The 17,672-nt window shown below is 37.7% G+C and overlaps 1 protein-coding gene across 2 annotated transcripts in view; it reads left to right on the top strand.

Annotated features, from left to right (window-relative positions):
* The window catches only part of LOC108578910 (coiled-coil domain-containing protein 137), a 90,601-nt gene that overhangs the window by 42,758 nt on the left and 30,171 nt on the right, over positions 1-17,672 (top strand). The window contains exon 5 of one of the 2 annotated variants that reach the window (XM_017942325.1): positions 4,148-4,321. The exons of the other annotated variant lie outside the window; for it this stretch is intronic. The gene's annotated coding sequence lies outside the window, so the exon portion shown is untranslated. The remainder of the gene's footprint in view (positions 1-4,147; positions 4,322-17,672) is intronic. 2 annotated transcript variants of the gene reach the window in all.

Raw genomic sequence — 17,672 nt, 5'->3', positions numbered from 1 at the left:
TCTAACTTCATTCGAGTTTTAATTCGAGTTTTCCCGGATTTCCAATTACCTTTCGAATTTTAATTCGAAATCTCTCGAATTTCTAATTTCAATTAGAATTTTATTTCCATTATTTTCCGTCGTTTTATGCAAGCTTAAAAATCGTCACTGTGCGGACAAATGATTCAAACGCTTCTACAATTGATGGAGGAATCAAGGAAGTGTTGAATTGTTTAATAAACCAGAAGCAAAACGTTGGAACTCGAGATGTTTCTAAACCTTGAATCTCTTTTATAACAATTTCCGACTGGAGAACGTTTACGCGGTCTGTCAGCCGAGCTGTTTGGTATTTCTAGCCTACGACGATGAAATTGGCGCGGATGAAAAAGTCGGGAAATTAGATCGCTTTCGTGTTTCTATTCCTGACGCCAGTTCTTCGAGATCGGGCTATTTTTACTATCACGTCTTATTTTTGCAATGAATATTTCAATATTTTCCACTTCATCCGTTTAAAATTCAAATATCAAACAGAATTTCCATTCATTTACTCGTACAATACTCTATGTAATTCTACGAATCCTAAGTTAATCTAAAATTGCCGAATCTTTCTTCTGAAAAATTTCAAATTTTATACAAAGATAACGTTAACCTTGACTTTCTCACGCTATCATTCTTCAAACACCGAATAAAAGAAACGTCTGAATTAATCTTATCTATGCTAATTTTACGAATAAACAATTATTCAAATCAATTCAAAATTGCTTATCTCTCTTCAGAGAAATTTCAAGTTTTATATAAAAATAGCTTTGATATTCAATCTGTTTTACCATCGTTAGATACCGCTCTAACCTTAACAAATAAGATAGACACATTTCATATCCACCGCCTAATAACCCCTAACAATTATCCTTTTACACAATTACTCATACGCTTTACCCCGAGTCATACTTTGTTATCTATCAACCCCGAGTCATACTCGTCAAGTCCCAAAATAAGACATACGAACCTGTTGGATTATTTCAACCAACACCCTGCAGAAATAATCAAGCGAGGACCAAAATGTCTCCGCGTTCTTTTAGACAAAGACACTAAGACTTCCACCAGATGTGCCTGGTGTTCGTCTTCGAGTCTGCACACTGCACCCTGCGATACAATAGGGTAAACAGTTCCTAGGTATAAGCGGACCTCAGCTTCCCTTTTCGGGTGTCCAGAGACAGTTCGATAGAGCATTTGAAAGAGTAAAGACCAGGGGTGTGCGAGAACTCGAAAATGTCGATGCTCGGGTCGGGTCCCGAAAATATCTCAGAATTCGAGAATTTCGGGATTCCCGAGAATTGTAAAATTATAAGAAATAGAACATGGAACGAAAATGGTGAGCAAATATGTGATAGATATGATTTATTTCATATTTTCGCGTAGAAAAGCTAGTTTTTCAACGTTCTCCGATAATAGCTTCGTTCTACTTTCGGGAGTCCCGAAATTTTCGAGATACTTTCGGGAACCCGACCCGATCTCGAGATAAATTCTCTAGTAAAGACGTTTCCTCTCAGTCGAATAATAAACAGAAGATTAGCAGTTACAAAGACTATTTGATTTCAATAACCCATTGCCAATGGAACCTTAATAAAAGCAACCAGTTAAACATCCCGCGCGTAGTAGAAGAATCGCCGCGACCTAACCTAGAATCTAGAAACTAAGTGCTTCAGAACATTTCGCGTAGAAAATTTAGTCAAATAAAATTGTTATTTTTTTATTTAAATTACTAAACATCGGTATCTAACAACGTCGTTCTTCGAACGTTAAATACAAATATATCTGCTTTAATTATATTCGCGATAACAGTCGCGATAAGAATAACGTTACACTTGCCACCCACTCGTTTCCTTTTTTGTTTTATTACTCGCAAACCGAGGCAAATCGCGAGGAATACTTATGGAGTAATGTAGCGCAGGTGTAATCACTCGTTATCGCCCCGGCTCCAATCCTTTGTACGTGTTCACTCGTATTTCTTGGTAGTTAGCGACAAAGAATACGAATAATCTTCTTTGGTGCAATATTCCGCGGAAAAATACGTCCTTCCAAATGCGTTTCTGGATATGTATCGCGGCAATAAACGTTCGAGCAGACCCATTCCCTCCTTCCCTACTTATCTTTTACACCTGTTTATCTAGCCTCGTATTTCAATTCTTTATTAGGGAACCGCTGTGTTTCTTTCTTTCTTTTTCTCCTTCGTCGACGGTTATCGACGAGCTCGTTCGATTTTAGCCGATGCGAATGTTTAAACAACTTCTCTGTTTTGCTTGATTACCTTTTTTTAAAAGATTTTTAATTCAATTTGCAGTCCAATCTGTCGACTTTCTGTGGACTTCAAATTTTGGTACGCTAGATCGACGAAGAAATTGTCACTTTGTGCCTTTTCATTTTTGAAACTTTTCCGTGTTAAGTTGATTCTGCGTTTTTTTCAGATAATTATTGAAATCAATTCAATTTTATTCTCTATTTCTGGGGTTGAAATATTTTGCAGTAAATTGACCAAAAAATTATCATTTCGTGCCTCCTATTTTTTGAAATTTTTCAATGTTAAGTTAATTTTGTATTTGTTTTTAAATAATTATCAAAATGAAATGAATTTCATTCTCTCTCTCTAGGGTTGAAATTTTGTACACTAAATTGCCGAAAAAATTGTTCTCTCGTTCTTCTAATTGTTTGAAATTTTCCAGTATTGAGTCAATTCTGCGTTTTCCTACACTTTGCAAGATTATACAAATTATCATAGAAATGAAATCAATTTTATTCAAATACATTCCCTTTGTAATTTCATTTTTTTATCCAACATAATGTCGCACGTTACGTCTTGTCGAGCAGCAAAAACACGAAGCACAAGTTAGCCTCTTGGCTGCTGCTTTTTATTGGCAAAATTTATCGAGCTCGGTTTTTATGATCGACGGAGATCGTTTTGTATCCGTTAAAAGCATTCGCAACGGCGTATATAGCGATCCAGATTTTTCACCTTCATTTATTCCTTCCATTTTTTTCCCCCCCTCTTCGAAAACCGATCGATTTCACGTTATCGTCCAAGTTTCACCTCTACTCACCCCTTCGAATTTTCGTTTTAATTCACCACCACTGCACGACCTATTTTTCACAGTGGCGATCGCTCGATTAATCCACCGTACACGTTCTGTTTCTGCATATTTCATCGATCTCGCGTACCTCCATCCCTTTAGCCTTCGTTTTCACTGAAAATCCTGTCATTACGTGTAGAGATAGTTTATAGAGGGGACCAATCAAGATTTTTTTTCTGTTCGAACTTCTCCGTACATTTTTTTAAATATTTACATTCCCCGATATTGCGCTGAAACGCTAGAAAATATCAGCGCGAAGCGAATTGTAATTAAAAATTCTAGAATATTTTTCGTAAGGATGAACGGTGAATTTAGAATTTGAAGAATATTATTTTTAAGCAAACGTTCATTTTTTTAAATATTTAAATTCCCCAATATTGCACTAAAACACTTTGCAAAATATTAGCAGAAAACGAATCGTAATTAAAATTCTAGAATATTAATTATAAAAATGAAGGTAAATTTAGAATTTGAAGAATATTATTCTTAAGCAAACGTACATTTTCTAAGAATATTTAAATTCCCCAATATTGCACTAAAACACGTTTCAAAATGTTAACACAAAGCAAGTCGTAATTAAAATTCTAGAATATTAATTATAAAAATGAAGGTAAATTTAGAATTTGAAGAATATTATTCTTAAGCAAACGTACATTTTCTAAGAATATTTAAATTCCCCAATATTGCACTAAAACACGTTTCAAAATGTTAACACAAAGCAAGTCGTAATTAAAATTCTAGAATATTAATTATAAAAATGAAGGTAAATTTAGAATTTGAAGAATATTATTCTTAAGCAAACGTACATTTTCTAAGAATATTTAAATTCCCCAATATTGCACTAAAACACGTTACAAAATGTTAACACAAAGCAAGTCGTAATTAAAATTAAATTTGAAAAATGTTATTTTCAAGAAAACTTTAATTCGCAATTGAAACCGTAGTGTTACAAAGAGAATTGTCGTTTAAAATACGAGAAACAATGGGAAATAGAGGAAGAGGAGTTCGGAGATGCCTGACGGGGGTCTCTTGAAATTTTTCAGATAAGAGGAAAAAGAAACGAGAAGATGATTCCCTACTAACAGAGTGTGGAAATTAACCGAGTGTTGATGTGAGAGCCGCATTAACGTGTTATTAACGTCATGTAACGTACAGCGCGAAAGTAATCATGGAGAAGGCCTGCCAGTCGACTTGGAGTAATCCGAGAGCCACGAAGGGTAAGTCGTTTTGAACTTTTACCAGCTGTTACGCTATCTTGTTTCCTTCGTTAAAACCGCATGCGCTTGTCTTGTAACCTTTTACCGCAGAAAAATTCCGATCAAAGTATAATTCCAGTCGGATGACTTTCCGATCAGAATCCAGACATGTTTTTCATTCGTGTGTGTATATTGTATGTATTTGTTCACCGGATACTCTGCAATCAAGATTCGACTAATTATAGAGAGGTGGTTCAATTAAAATGTTGAATTAAATCGAGAGCAAGATCGAAGCAGAATTTGTGTATCGAGGGCAAATTGAAAATCGAGTAGTGTCCAACCTTAATTATATCCTTTCATGCGCGACTTTTTACTTGCAACGATAATTTGAAGGAATTTTAATTTGTTCCTTGGTGGAGTCGTCGAAGAATTTTCTGTCCACTTTCGACAAATATTTGAATATTTTTGTGAAAGATTTTCCAAAATATAAAATATAATTTCTACATTATCAAGCTAACTTGCAGATAGCGAGAGTGCTCAAAATTACATTTGATAATTTTACCCGAAGCATATTTCGTAGCGTAGAATTTTAATATTTTCATATTTCTACATTATTTGTGAAATATTTTTCAAAATATAGAATATAATTTCTACATTATCAAGAGAGTGGTCAGAATTACTCTTGAAAATTTGACTCACAGCAGGTATATTTCGTCGCGTAGAATAAAAAACAAAAGTCGAAATATTTATTTTCCCAAAATTGCTAATCGTAGAACGACGAAATCTGTGTCTGAATGCAACGAAAGTACATTTAAATGAAATCGAACGGCAACTCCGCTCAATTGACTCGCCAAACACCAAATGGTACTCGAGCTCGATAATCCGGCCACGTTCACGAAACATTTGCTCTTTTCGTACCACACGGTGCATTCTCGATACCGATGGGGTGAAGAACAGGTTTCGTCGATCCGTTCCGCGAAACAAATTAGTCAAGAGGCAGAGTTACAACCTCCTGTGGGATACTTTCGGTTTCATTGTGTCTTGTTTCACCCGGGGGGCAACGGAATTGTAAAGCCAGTTACGGATAGACGCTTTTCTCGCCTCTCTGTCGCATCCAGAGCATTCGCACCTATAATTTCATCGGGAAACCACAATCGTAAGAAACAATGAACTTTCTCGGTTCTTCTATCATCGAAAGTTTTACTTTTATGAGGTCTTTCACCTTTCGAGATGATCAACAAACCGATTTTCCGATAGTGTTACGTCTGGAAAATATTAATTGAGAATGTTACAATGAAATCTGAAAATCTGAGGGTTCTGTGGTAGCCTAAGTTAAAATTTGAGAGTTCTATGATAGCCTAAGTTAAAATTTCACGGTTCTATGATAGCATAGTGTTACGTCTGGAAAATATTAATTGAGAATGTTACAATGAAATCTGAAAATCTGAGGGTTCTGTGGTAGCCTAAGTTAAAATCTGAGAGTTCTATGATAGCCTAAGTTAAAATTTCACGGTTCTATGATAGCCTAAGTTAAAATCTGAGAGTTCTATGACAGTCTAAGTTAAAATCTGAGAGTTTTATGACAGCCTAAGTTAAAATCTGAGAGTTCTATGATAGCCTAAGTTAAAATCTGAGAGTTCTATGATAGCCTAAGTTAAAATTTGACGGTTCTATGACAGCCTAAGTTAAAATCTGAGAGTTCTATGACAGCCTAAGTTAAAATCTGAGAGTTCTATGACAGCCTAAGTTAAAATCTGAGAGTTCTATGACAGCCTAAGTTAAAATCTGAGAGTCCTATGACAGCCTAAGTTAAAATCTGAGAGTCCTATGATAGCCCAAGTTAAAATTTGACGGTTCTATGACAACCTAAGTTAAAATTTGACGGTTCTACGACAGCCTAAGCTTTAGATGCACCAAGCTGCGTCAAAAAACATTTCGAATATTTTTCTACACTGAGAAAGCTTACACGTCGAAATTTGATCAAATTTCGAATAATTGACAAAATTGTTATGTCGAAATTAATATTTTTATCACAATTACCATTAATATTTTTTCACGAATTTTTTCCCACGCTTCCCTCGAAGTATAATAAATACATTTACGAAGTTTGAAATTGATCGGCTAACCAGTCTCTTGACAAAAAAATCTCAAAGATACCCCATTTTCCGTGCTCGAAAGGTGAAAGTCCTCTGAAGTAGTCTGAGAAACTCTTATCTACGTGATAACGAGTAATCTGCCTTTGAATCGAGTTTATTTATCTATTAAACCTCTTCGATAACTGGAAGTGCTTTTAACAAACTGACAGTTCAGCGGTTATTTCTGAAATGCAAGAAAAAGCAAAAAAAAAAAAAACAAAACCGATTCGTTAATTCATTCGACGATGTCTAGCTAGATTGAAGAACGAGTCTCTCTGTTATTTCGGTTAAACCGCGGTCTGTGCCATTACGATCGCGTCGTCGGTTCGTGAAGAGAAATTGCGTCAGAATTATGCAATAAATTAAAACTGGATTCTTGAAAGCGTTATCAATAGCGAACCGCAGGTTGACTATTTCGTCGGATCGCTTTTACCAAGTTTCGACACCTAATTGACAGGACAGAAACTAGAAACCACTTTGCCAGACAACGGTGATCGATACTATTAACTAAATGAAAAAAAAAAAGCGAAATAAAAGAAGAAGAACATTAGACAAACTTCTCCGACATAATAATATTTTCGAACTCGTCGAAACCATAACTATATTTCGTACACATGCAGTCATTAATCAACTAGCCTACAGTTCATTACTTGGTCGCGAAATACCATTTAACAAGCCCTCGTTGGATGTCGTTCCAACTGAGCATCCAATTCATTAATCAACCAGCCATTTCCCATCGATTTTCCGCGGACACTTGCTTCTTCAGCCCTAGAATTACAAACATTCGTCAATTTCCAAAATATTACCCGAGCACTGTCCGGATTGCTTTAACTCGATTAACCCTTTTGAAATTATTTCCTATCACTGTTTTCGCAGTAACATATTGAAATCTACCAGAAGATCGGGACCGAACGAATTTTATTTTTCCTCTGAAATTAGAATAGATCGAACAGAAAGGGTTAACTGAAATCTCGGAGAAATTTAGTATTCCTAGAAAGGACGTTAGAAATAATCTTTTCTATATTCTTTCCAGGCTTAGGCAAACTAAGTTGTAGATTGTACAAACAGATTATCCTCGTCTGCAAACACAACTTCAACAAAAGTGTACATTTTTATCTTCTTTCGCAATTTCTACTTTACCTACTTTGCATACAGTGTGTCCATTTAGAAAACGGTAATTAACCAAAAACGTATCTATGTTAATTTAAAAATTTCGAAAAGTCAACTCATGTCTATTCAAAGTTGTTTTAAATGGAATCAATTCGGCTCATAAAGAAAGAACTATTAGGTTGTCCGGAAATAAATTGCGGTTTCTGTGCGTGAGATTTAAGGACGTGTAGTTTTGCTTAGAATGAATTCGTTTAATCGAAATGATTTCCATTAGATTCTATGCAATTTTTCCAACGTTTCACGAGAGTTCCTATTCCGTTACAATAAAAATCAGGAGTTCTGGAATGAATAAATTCCACAAAGGTATTTACAGCATCCTCTTTGTTGCGGAAGATTTTTCCTGCAAAAAGTTAGCGAAATGTTGAAAAAAATGGTAATCTGTAGGGGACAAGTTGGCGGAATAAGGAGGGTGTTTTAATGTTTCATAATCCAATTCGTGTATTCGGGCGGGCGTTATCGTGTAGGAGTATTGGTCCCTTACGATTTACCAAACTTGCTTATTCAACAAATAACTTTTTATGCATTACAATCGTTAGTTGCGCTTTCACCGAACACATGATTGATATTGCGGCCAGTTTCCGCGGGTTTACGTCTTAATTTAAATTCGTATAAAAATATGGTACGAATTTGCTTCTTGTCCATTGTTACGTTTTTAAGTTATACTCAGAACAAATGACGGTAAAAAGCAAAAGTGTATCGCTTAGAGCGACATCTACGCTTTCAAATGGTATATCACTTAATAAACATAAATTTAAAATATATAGTATAGAAAAGCCGTAAATATGACATAACAGAAAACCGCAATTTATTTCCGGACAACCTAATATGATTATCGGTATCGAGAACCGGTGGTGTTGCACAATTCAGCGGAGAAGTGTCCACGTTGAAATGCAAACAAGCGTTGGTTTTCATTTGCCGCGTCAATTATCGTGGTTCGTTCATTTGCGTTCGAAGCTTATGGCTTTTCCCAACGAACAGCTGTTTTTCTCTTCTCTTTTTCCCCAACGTTTTCGTCCAGGCTTCCTCGGCCATGCTCCCACGTAGCCAGGCCCGCGTGTTTGCACGTTTTCTACGGTTTTCACCTCGACCAAACGTCCCGTTGCTGGGTTTCTTTCGTTTTTCCCCATCGGGCGCGTCGCTCTTCTCTCAGCTAACGAGCCGGCGGTGTGCACGCTTCCTCCGTCGAAATTGAATACCCCCGACGGCGAACAGTTATCTATTGGTTTATTCGTTTGCTCGGGACGGAAGACAATAGCCGGTTTTTGTCCGGGACGAGCATAGTCACCGCGGTGAAACAAGTGTTTCTGCTTGCCGGAGGAATGTCCGGGTTATTGCCGTTTTCGCGGTTCACACGCGGATCGGTGATTGACTCTGGCGAACATGGTATTAAAGATTGAAGTGTGCGGGATTTTGAACGATTCGCGTAGCAAATTTATTATTTGGTGCGGCGAAGAATAATTTATTTTTTTTTTCTTTTGCCAAATTTGGAATTTTGGGGTTTATTTTGTTTGTTGTTTTATGACTTATTCGTAGGTGAATCAGCGTAAGTCACTTCTAAGTATCTTTTCAGAAACGTATAAAAATGTTTTTCGCCAAATTTGGAATTCTGGGGTTCATTTTTTTTTTTCTGTTTTATGACTTATTCTTAGGTGAATCAGTGCAAGTCTAGCAAGACTGCGTTTACGTTCTAAATGAAGCTAGAAGTAATCGCTAATAAAGAAAGAATGTGCGGTGGTGTATTTTGAATTTAAACTACATTTGCAGCTTATTAAAGAAAAATAGTAGATTACTTGATGTATACATCTAATAATTTTGACCTGAATTTTTCTATCTTAATTAATCATCATTAACGACCGAGGATTACACACGAACAGTAGTTCTTATCCGAACTGGTGCATCAAGTGGAACACGAATTAATTACTTCTAAGCAAACGAAGTAAGAGGAAAGTGATCACTTTTTTTTCGAAAGAAATTCTTCGATATCCAATTCGTCGGAGCGTAGAACACACGTAAATTAGGTATTAATTTCACCAAGTTGCACGTCTAATTCTTCAATCGCAAAAATACTTACATTCCAAGAGAAATAACATATTCCAAAAATATTTCAGAATATTTCAAAAAATATTTTCTCGTATACTAGGAAAATCTTTGTTACTTCCTCGAAAGGAGAAATATACGAAATCATCCGCTGGTACGTGATTAAATATGGAAAGTGAAGAAATAACTTGTCTCGAGTGATTCTGTTAGAAGAAAGGGGAAAAGTGAATCGAGATGACTCGGAGGTTGCGCACACAGATCTGTGGGAAATTATTCTATGAAAATTTAATGGTCTCGCGGAAGTGTCGTCTGAGGCAGGCTTTCGCGTGACTTCTCTTTATTTTGATCGTGATCAAGAGCGGCGAGGGTAACTCGGCTCAGTCGTGGCCAGCATTTTAAGCAGCGATCGGCACGAGGCTGTATACCCGTCTTGCATAATACACGATGCACGTGCCCGTGCATAAGAACGCATAATTTTCCGGCGTGCACGCAGAATGCATCCAACATTCGAAGCTTGTCACTCGCGAGGCTGCTCTTCAAAGCGTCCGTTGTTTCCACTAACAGACCTTTATCACTGCTTCGAGCCACGATTTTTTCTCCTTTCCTCTCCCCTCTGCTCTTTTCTCAGCGGATCTTTCTTCGTCGCTCATTTTTTTTTTTCGCTTCGAAGTCGAACGATTTTTCTGGAGGATCGTTTCTTCTTGAGCGGTGGCAGAGTTGTGGAGATAATTTCGGTATTTTTGTTCGATGGAAGAATTTTTTTGGCCCTTGTGAATCGTTCTTTTTCTCTGCTCTTTTTTCCTCAGAGGTTCCTTCTTTACCACTCGAGTGCAGAGAGCCATTTTCTTTTTCGCTTCGAAGCCGCACGATTTTTCAGGAGGATCGTTTCTAGTTACGGCGGAAGAATTGTGGAGATAATTTTGGTATTTTCGTTCGATGGAAGAAATTTTTTGGCACTTGTGAGACACTTTGTCCCTTTTTATTTCTCAGAGGTTCCTTCTTTACCACACGAGTGCAGAGAGCAATTTTCATTTTTCTTTCGTTTAGAGATGGGACGATTTTTCAGCAGAATTGTTTTTCGAGTAGGGGAGATAATTTTTATGCAATTACTTCTTTCTCCGAAGATGAAGTAATTTTTGGTGCTCCTAAAAATATCGATAATTTATCTTCCCCTAATAAAAATACGTGAAATTATCTCGGAAAAATTTCGTATCCCCGGTAATCTAATTGCACGCAAGCCTGGCTACGATTATTCCGCGATAAGTAGAACACGAATACATTAGAGTTAAAGTTGTTACAGAGGAATGTTAAAACGCTGCAAAAATTATGAATAAAGATTACCACAGGATATCAAAAATTCACGTACACACAGGTAGTAGATATCTACTATTCCACAACGATGGATAATTTTTAATTCGTTTCATTCTGGTTCCTTCGCTCCAAAATTCCCTCGAAATCGTCGCAAAAATTCGTTTCACAGCAGGAGGTGGTCGGTCCCTGCTAAACGAACCCACTTAAAAATTTCATTTTTCTTTTCAATAAATGAACGCGTTACGGCTTCTCGAGCTGGTTAATTACTCGTCGCGTGTATTTATCAGACTTCCGTGACTGTCTCATTTTTCATCGAGTCACGCTTTATGATCATCAGCGATCCGTAGTTTGGCTTTTCTCGGGATTCAAGGATGCAGAGCCGAGAGATTTGCGTATTCTCGGTCTATTTGTTACGTGGTCACGTACCGTGTAATGACTTCTCCTTTTGCGAGCCTCTATCTCCTCTCTCGCCTATCGAGATTCGCCCCGTGAAATTTTTCTTCGTTTTCTTTCCCTCTCTCCATCGCTCGATCGTGAACGCAGCCACTATTTGCTGGATTAATGATACCACTAGCTCGCTACTGGCAGCAGAACCTTTGCACGCGTGTCAAACAGCCTCTGCTGATTCATTCAGCCCATGCTGTGCATTTTCTTTTTTTTTTTTTTCTGAACGAAAGGTATTGTAGTATGGAGAAATGCAACTTTTAAATTTAGTTTCTCTGGCCGTCTTTCGCATTTGTAAAGGCTGTCCGGTTTAAATAATACTTGTCAGGATTTATTTAAACAGATGTTGAAACTATACTTACTTGCCCGTCCGTCGTTGACGCCTCGTTCTTGTCCGTCTTTACCAACTGCACGTTTCCTAATTATCTTTCTAATATATTCCGCTCAGTCTTATTCAACGCGTCCTTACATACGTACCTTGACGCCCCTCTCTTGCCTCCGGGAAACCCTGGCACAGGTTGGGGTTTCTACGGAGCAAGATCCGCGTCGCGCGAGCACGTGGCTGGGTCCTTACCCTTTTTTTTTTTTTTATCGTGGAGGAAATCTTCTGAAAGACACCGCCTCCTGGGGCAGGAGGATTCTTACTCGCTAAAACCTCCACGGTGACCCTCATCGGTCGCGCTGGGGGAGCCCGGGGTCTCTTGCGAACACGACCCGTGAAGGAGGTGACTGCAAATAAATTACAATCACCTCCCTCCGATTGAACTCCGCGGCTGGGTCCTTACCTGACCCAGCCCCTAGCGTTGGGACTGGGTTTCTCCGCAGACCTCTCGGTCGTAAACCAGCGCGAGTCTCAACACTCGCTCGACCATACTCTTGCACATTCGTGTGTCTTTATCGGAAGATAGTTGGAGAGGATGAAAGGTGGATCTTGAGCATTGTTCAAATAGATCTTCTACTTTCATTCATCGAGGAATTTGAATTTAATTCTCCTATTATTCGCTGTTTTATTCGGTATTACAAGAAGAGCTTCGGTCGTTTCTGTAAGAAGCTACCTGGGAATTCTGCGAGTAGAGATTTGGTAGAATAAACGAACGAAGGTATTCTGATGTCAATGTACATTGTCGGCTAGAAATTTTGAATTATCCGTCGATTTATACTAATATCGAATCTGCTGTTGAAATTGACCAAGAAATTGCTATTCAAATTGATCAGTACCAGTTTACTTTATTTCGACTTATTTGACTGCTAAAATCTTCCTTAAAAAACACTCGAAGCTGCTATCTTTTTCCTGTAAATATTTGCAAAACTTGCAGTTATGTAGTGCAATCAGTTCAGTAGTAGCCTGACTCACCTAACAATTCTAGGTAAATTGAAATTTCAACATGAACCACTTCGTCCACATGTACGATAAGATCTCAGCAACGAAAGAAAGAAAAGAGAAGAATATCCAGCCATACTAAACAGACAATTACCGGCTACAAATTTGGAATCACGGTGCATTGCAAATTATACAAAAATTTGCCGAAAAAATAGCAACGTTAAGAATTTTTTAACGAATCTTTTATCATTCGCATCAATCGATTTAAGGTAAATTGCTGTTTATCTCCGCAATATCAATTTGAAATCTGTAAAAAATTAGTAGCAGATTCGGTATTGATGAAAATTGAGGCGAAACTTTTGGCCGGTAGTGTACATTCTCTATATGTCGAAATAATCGACGTAATCTCCAAATAATCCAACAGTATCATACATAGTACAGTCAGTTGAATAGTAGCCTAACTCACCTAACAATTGTAGGTAAATTGAAATTTCAGCACGAACCACTTCGTCCACAGCTGAACTTTAAATCTACAATAGCCTAACAACGGTCCTTCCTACTCAGTCCACCCTCGTAGAAAGGGTTAAAACCATCGATAACCCTAACAAACCCCGAAACTCCAAGTATTCAATTCTCCCCTCTGATTCCGCGCAAAAGTTCCGATGCAGTTATCCACGAGAGAGTGTCCCAGTCATCCAATTCTTCTCGCGAGATGGTCCCAGCCGTGATCCGCAAATTTGCAGCTCGGTCCACCGCGTTATTTCCCGCGGGCGCCCAAAGTCACTGGGTTCATCGCGTTCGTCGTTCTCCGCAGGGGGAAAAGAAGCTCGTCGATTCTCTCTCTCCGTCTGTTGCCATAGTTGTTTCGCGGTTACACAAGGGGAATTCTATCAGCGGCTGGAAAAGCTGACTGGAGCCGAAAGATCCTCGGGAATTTAACCCAGATGCTGTTTTTCTTCTCGAGCTCCTCGGCATTTCAATGAAACTGTGTCCCGACAGGATTCCACCGCCTCCCTCGTTTCGCGACACTCTTAAGGGATTAGTAGATACGAAGTCGTGGACTCGTCGCTTCTTCCTTTACACCTTGCTTTTTTCACGCTCCACTGCCACAGAATCCACTGCCTGCGAGGAATCAGACACGTAAATCACAATCATCCCCTGTTCCCCACTCATTCGCTCTCTTCGTCTTCCTATTGATGTTTGAAGAAATATTCGACCCTCTGAGACGCGCCTTTTTTTTCCTCGGTACTCTTGGAGATGTTAGGACTCGTCGTCGATGGCGAGAATACAGAAAGTGCTCGGATGATGGTTTTATTGTCCGGTTCTTCAGCTCTCGCGAAGATTGCGCTGAGATTTTTCGACCTCGGGCATAGCACAGGCTCCATTTGTCCAGTTTTCTAGGCGGAGATTGCGAGAGATCGTTGAGTGCACGGTAGAGCAACTTTTTAATTGTGAAAAGATTAGGATTTCAATGGGGAAATTTGAGGTTAGGTTGGTTACGGAGAAGCGTTGGTGCATAGTGGAGTGATGCTTTAATTATAAAAAAAATTAGGATTTCAGTTGAAAATTGGAGGTTAGGGGAGGTTGGATGATGCTTCGGCGAATATTCTCTGGAAATTTCAAGCTAATCCGTCGGTCAGTTGTACGGTTACGATGTCACGAACTTTGGAGACCCTGTTTCGGGAGGAATTTGTAGTTTCATTGAAACTGGTACTAATCATCGATTTTAATGAAACTTTGGTATACGATAGTTCTCGAAGAAATATTCGACACGTATTTTTTTATATCGACAATCGTCGTCGAAGTTAAAAAAATATTAAAGATAAAGAAATACCGTTAATTGACAAACTTTCCATTTTGCAACGCCAAATTTGCAAAATAAAGAACAACAAATATCCTTATTACCCTCATCTTTGACGACGATCTTCACTCCTTAAATGTGAACAATTGCCGATAAAAAAATATACGTGTCAAATATTTTTCCGACTACACCCACACCTGAAAATTTCAAAATCGTCAAACTCTTCTAAACACCTAACCCTCCAAGTACACAAACCCTGCCAAAACTCGAAGCACCCCGAGGAAGTAAATTTTCGTGTGTGTCGAAAGAAAGGGAAAAAAAGAGACACTCGGTGTGCTCTAAGAAAAGACGCAATAATATTTCAAGCGTGTAGTCGGAGTTTTCCATTCCATTCTGAATGGCGAGACGCGTTTCTAAATCTCTTAAAGTCACCGGAGAATCCACGCTGCGCCGCAGCATGCAACGCGTCGAATAATAAATTCCCTCCTTGAATCGTCTCGACGCTCTCACGTTTCCTGCGGCATCGGTGCGGTTTATTAAGGAAAATTGTGTTCTAAGCTCTTTAAAAAGATCTCGACAGGTTTCTCAAGCTGGTTCCTCGTTTTTCCCTTTTTTCTCATCCATGTTTACACGTATATAGAGTTTGTACACATCTGGTCACGGTTCGTCGCTATTACAGGGAAGTGAAAACCGTTTGATCGATCCCAAAAAATCCCACAGACCAGTTCTGCATGTCTCTCCGCGAGATTTGCACGCTGGTCGATTATTACACAGTACCAGATTATCGAGTAATTACCAACTTACGCAACTCTGTGTCTCGTCTGACTTTTCTATTTTCGTTTCGTCGAGGTTTAGCGGAGATAGAGGAGGTTCGGTGGCGATTATTTCTGGTTGCGTAGGAGCTCGAGGAAGCGATCAGGTTTATAGGTTGATTTGAAAGTTCAACGATGAACTAATGGATTTTTTTTTTGGTCTTATTTTCTTCGGTGGTTGATAGAGTGTGGAGGAGAAATCTGCGTTGTCCTGCGTTACATTGGCGCGTTATTTATTTATTCGGCCTCTTTATTACGTGCATGCAGGAATTATTGATACGTAATGGCGATTTTATAACCTGACTCGTTTATGTGGAAAAGGAAAGATGGAAGTAAAGAGATTTATTTGTTTGATATTTAGAATGTCGTTTAGAAAATTATATGGATCATCGATGGTCTGAGGATTAAATAACGAGGAAAGAAAGAGTAGATATTTCAATTTTTAAATTTACTTGTTTAAAGTTTGGAATGTCGTTTATAGAATTATATGGATCATCGATGGTCTGAAGATTAAATAACGAGAAAAGAATATATTATTTGTTTGACATTTGGAATATCGTTTATAGAATTATATGGATCATCGATGGGCTGAGGATTAAATAACGAGGAAAGAAAGAGTAGATATTTCAATTTTTAAATTTATTTGTTTAAAGTTTGGAATGTCGTTTATAGAATTATATGGATCATCGATGGGCTGAGGATTAAATAACGAGAAAAGAAAGAGTAGATATTACAATTTTTAAATTTATTTGTTTAAAGTTTGGAATGTCGTTTATAGAATTATATGGATCGTCGATGGTCTGAAGATTAAATAACGAGAAAAGAATATATTATTTGTTTAACATTTGGAATATCGTTTATAGAATTATATGGATCATCGATGGTCTGAGGATTAAATAACGAGAAAAGAAACAGTAGATATTTCAATTTTTAAATTTACTTGTTTAAAGTTTGGAATGTCGTTTATAGAATTATATGGATCATCGATGGTCTGAAGATTAAATAACGAGAAAAGAATATATTATTTGTTTAACATTTGGAATATCGTTTATAGAATTATATGGATCATCGATGGGCTGAGGATTAAATAACGAGAAAAGAAAGAGTAAATATTTCAATTTTTAAATTTACTTGTTTAAAGTTTGGAATATCGTTTATAGAATTATATGGATCGTCGATGGGCTGAGGATTAACCCTTTGCACTCTGAATCTTTTTTTCAGTTTCTTTCCAATAACTCCGCGTTATTTTACGTATTTTATTTTTTGCTGGAAGAATGACACTTTTCTGCAACAATTGCACTTTCTTTTTTACAAGAAGGGGTCGTATACATGCAGTGTTGTTTATCTAAGTAAAAAAAAATATTGCGAAATATAATACACGTTTAAACCGGCAATTCATACCTGTGAATAAAATCGACGTCGAGTCACACTCGACGAAAGAGTGCAGAGGGTTAAATAAGGAGAGAAGAGAGAACAGATATTTGTGGAAGAAAATACGTAAGTGGATAGAAATGGCAACGAGGAGTTATTATTTTCAGGGGAAATCTGAAAATACGAAAAATGTAAGTGTGTAGTTGAAATTGAGGCGAGAGAAAGATACAAAGAAAGACTGTTCATTATGCACGCTTGTCTTGTTGGAAAACTCGTTGGAAAATTCAAGTTCGAGGAATTGTTGCGCGCGTTTTCTTCAGATTCCAGGGGTGAGAGACGGTTCTCACCTGTAAAACTCGCGTTACACGAACGAATTTCGTCGGCGCGTTAAGCAATCTGCATGAGTTTTATATTCTCTCGCCGCGACAAAAGTACCTCGTTATCGCGTTATTGTAAATCCCGAAGATCTCGTAAACACGAACGCCGTGAAGTGCGTTTCTGTCTCGATGGGAAATTTTTACTGCACGTCTAATCGTCCAATGATAATAAAATAATCCCGGAGAAAGGATGTTGAGGAGATATGCGAGAAATAACAGTATAACCGTATACTCGATGAGATAACGGTGATATAATATTTCTGGAATAACGTATTTACCTTGATTCGTATCTCGTATCGAATCGTATTTTATCGATATCGAAGAAGGAAGAAAATTTTCGACGTGCAATTATTAAATAACGTATTTGTAATTGACTGTTGGGGCGATAATAAGTTGGACAACTTTTAGTTGGAATGGAAATTGTAAATTTCACTGGATAATTTGAAATTAAATTTAAATATTCAAATTTGATTAGGTAGTTTGGAATTAATTTTGGAAATTCACATATCTTTGGAATACTCTGAATTAAATTTGAATTCGGGGAGACTTAATCTGGAAATCTTTCGCTTATTTATTTCACATTTTCAGCACTA

This window comes from Habropoda laboriosa, unplaced genomic scaffold (assembly GCF_001263275.1).
Source record: "Habropoda laboriosa isolate 0110345459 unplaced genomic scaffold, ASM126327v1 scaffold62, whole genome shotgun sequence".
Taxonomy (NCBI): Eukaryota; Metazoa; Arthropoda; class Insecta; order Hymenoptera; family Apidae; genus Habropoda; species Habropoda laboriosa.
This window is presented reverse-complemented; position numbering and strand designations above follow the sequence as displayed.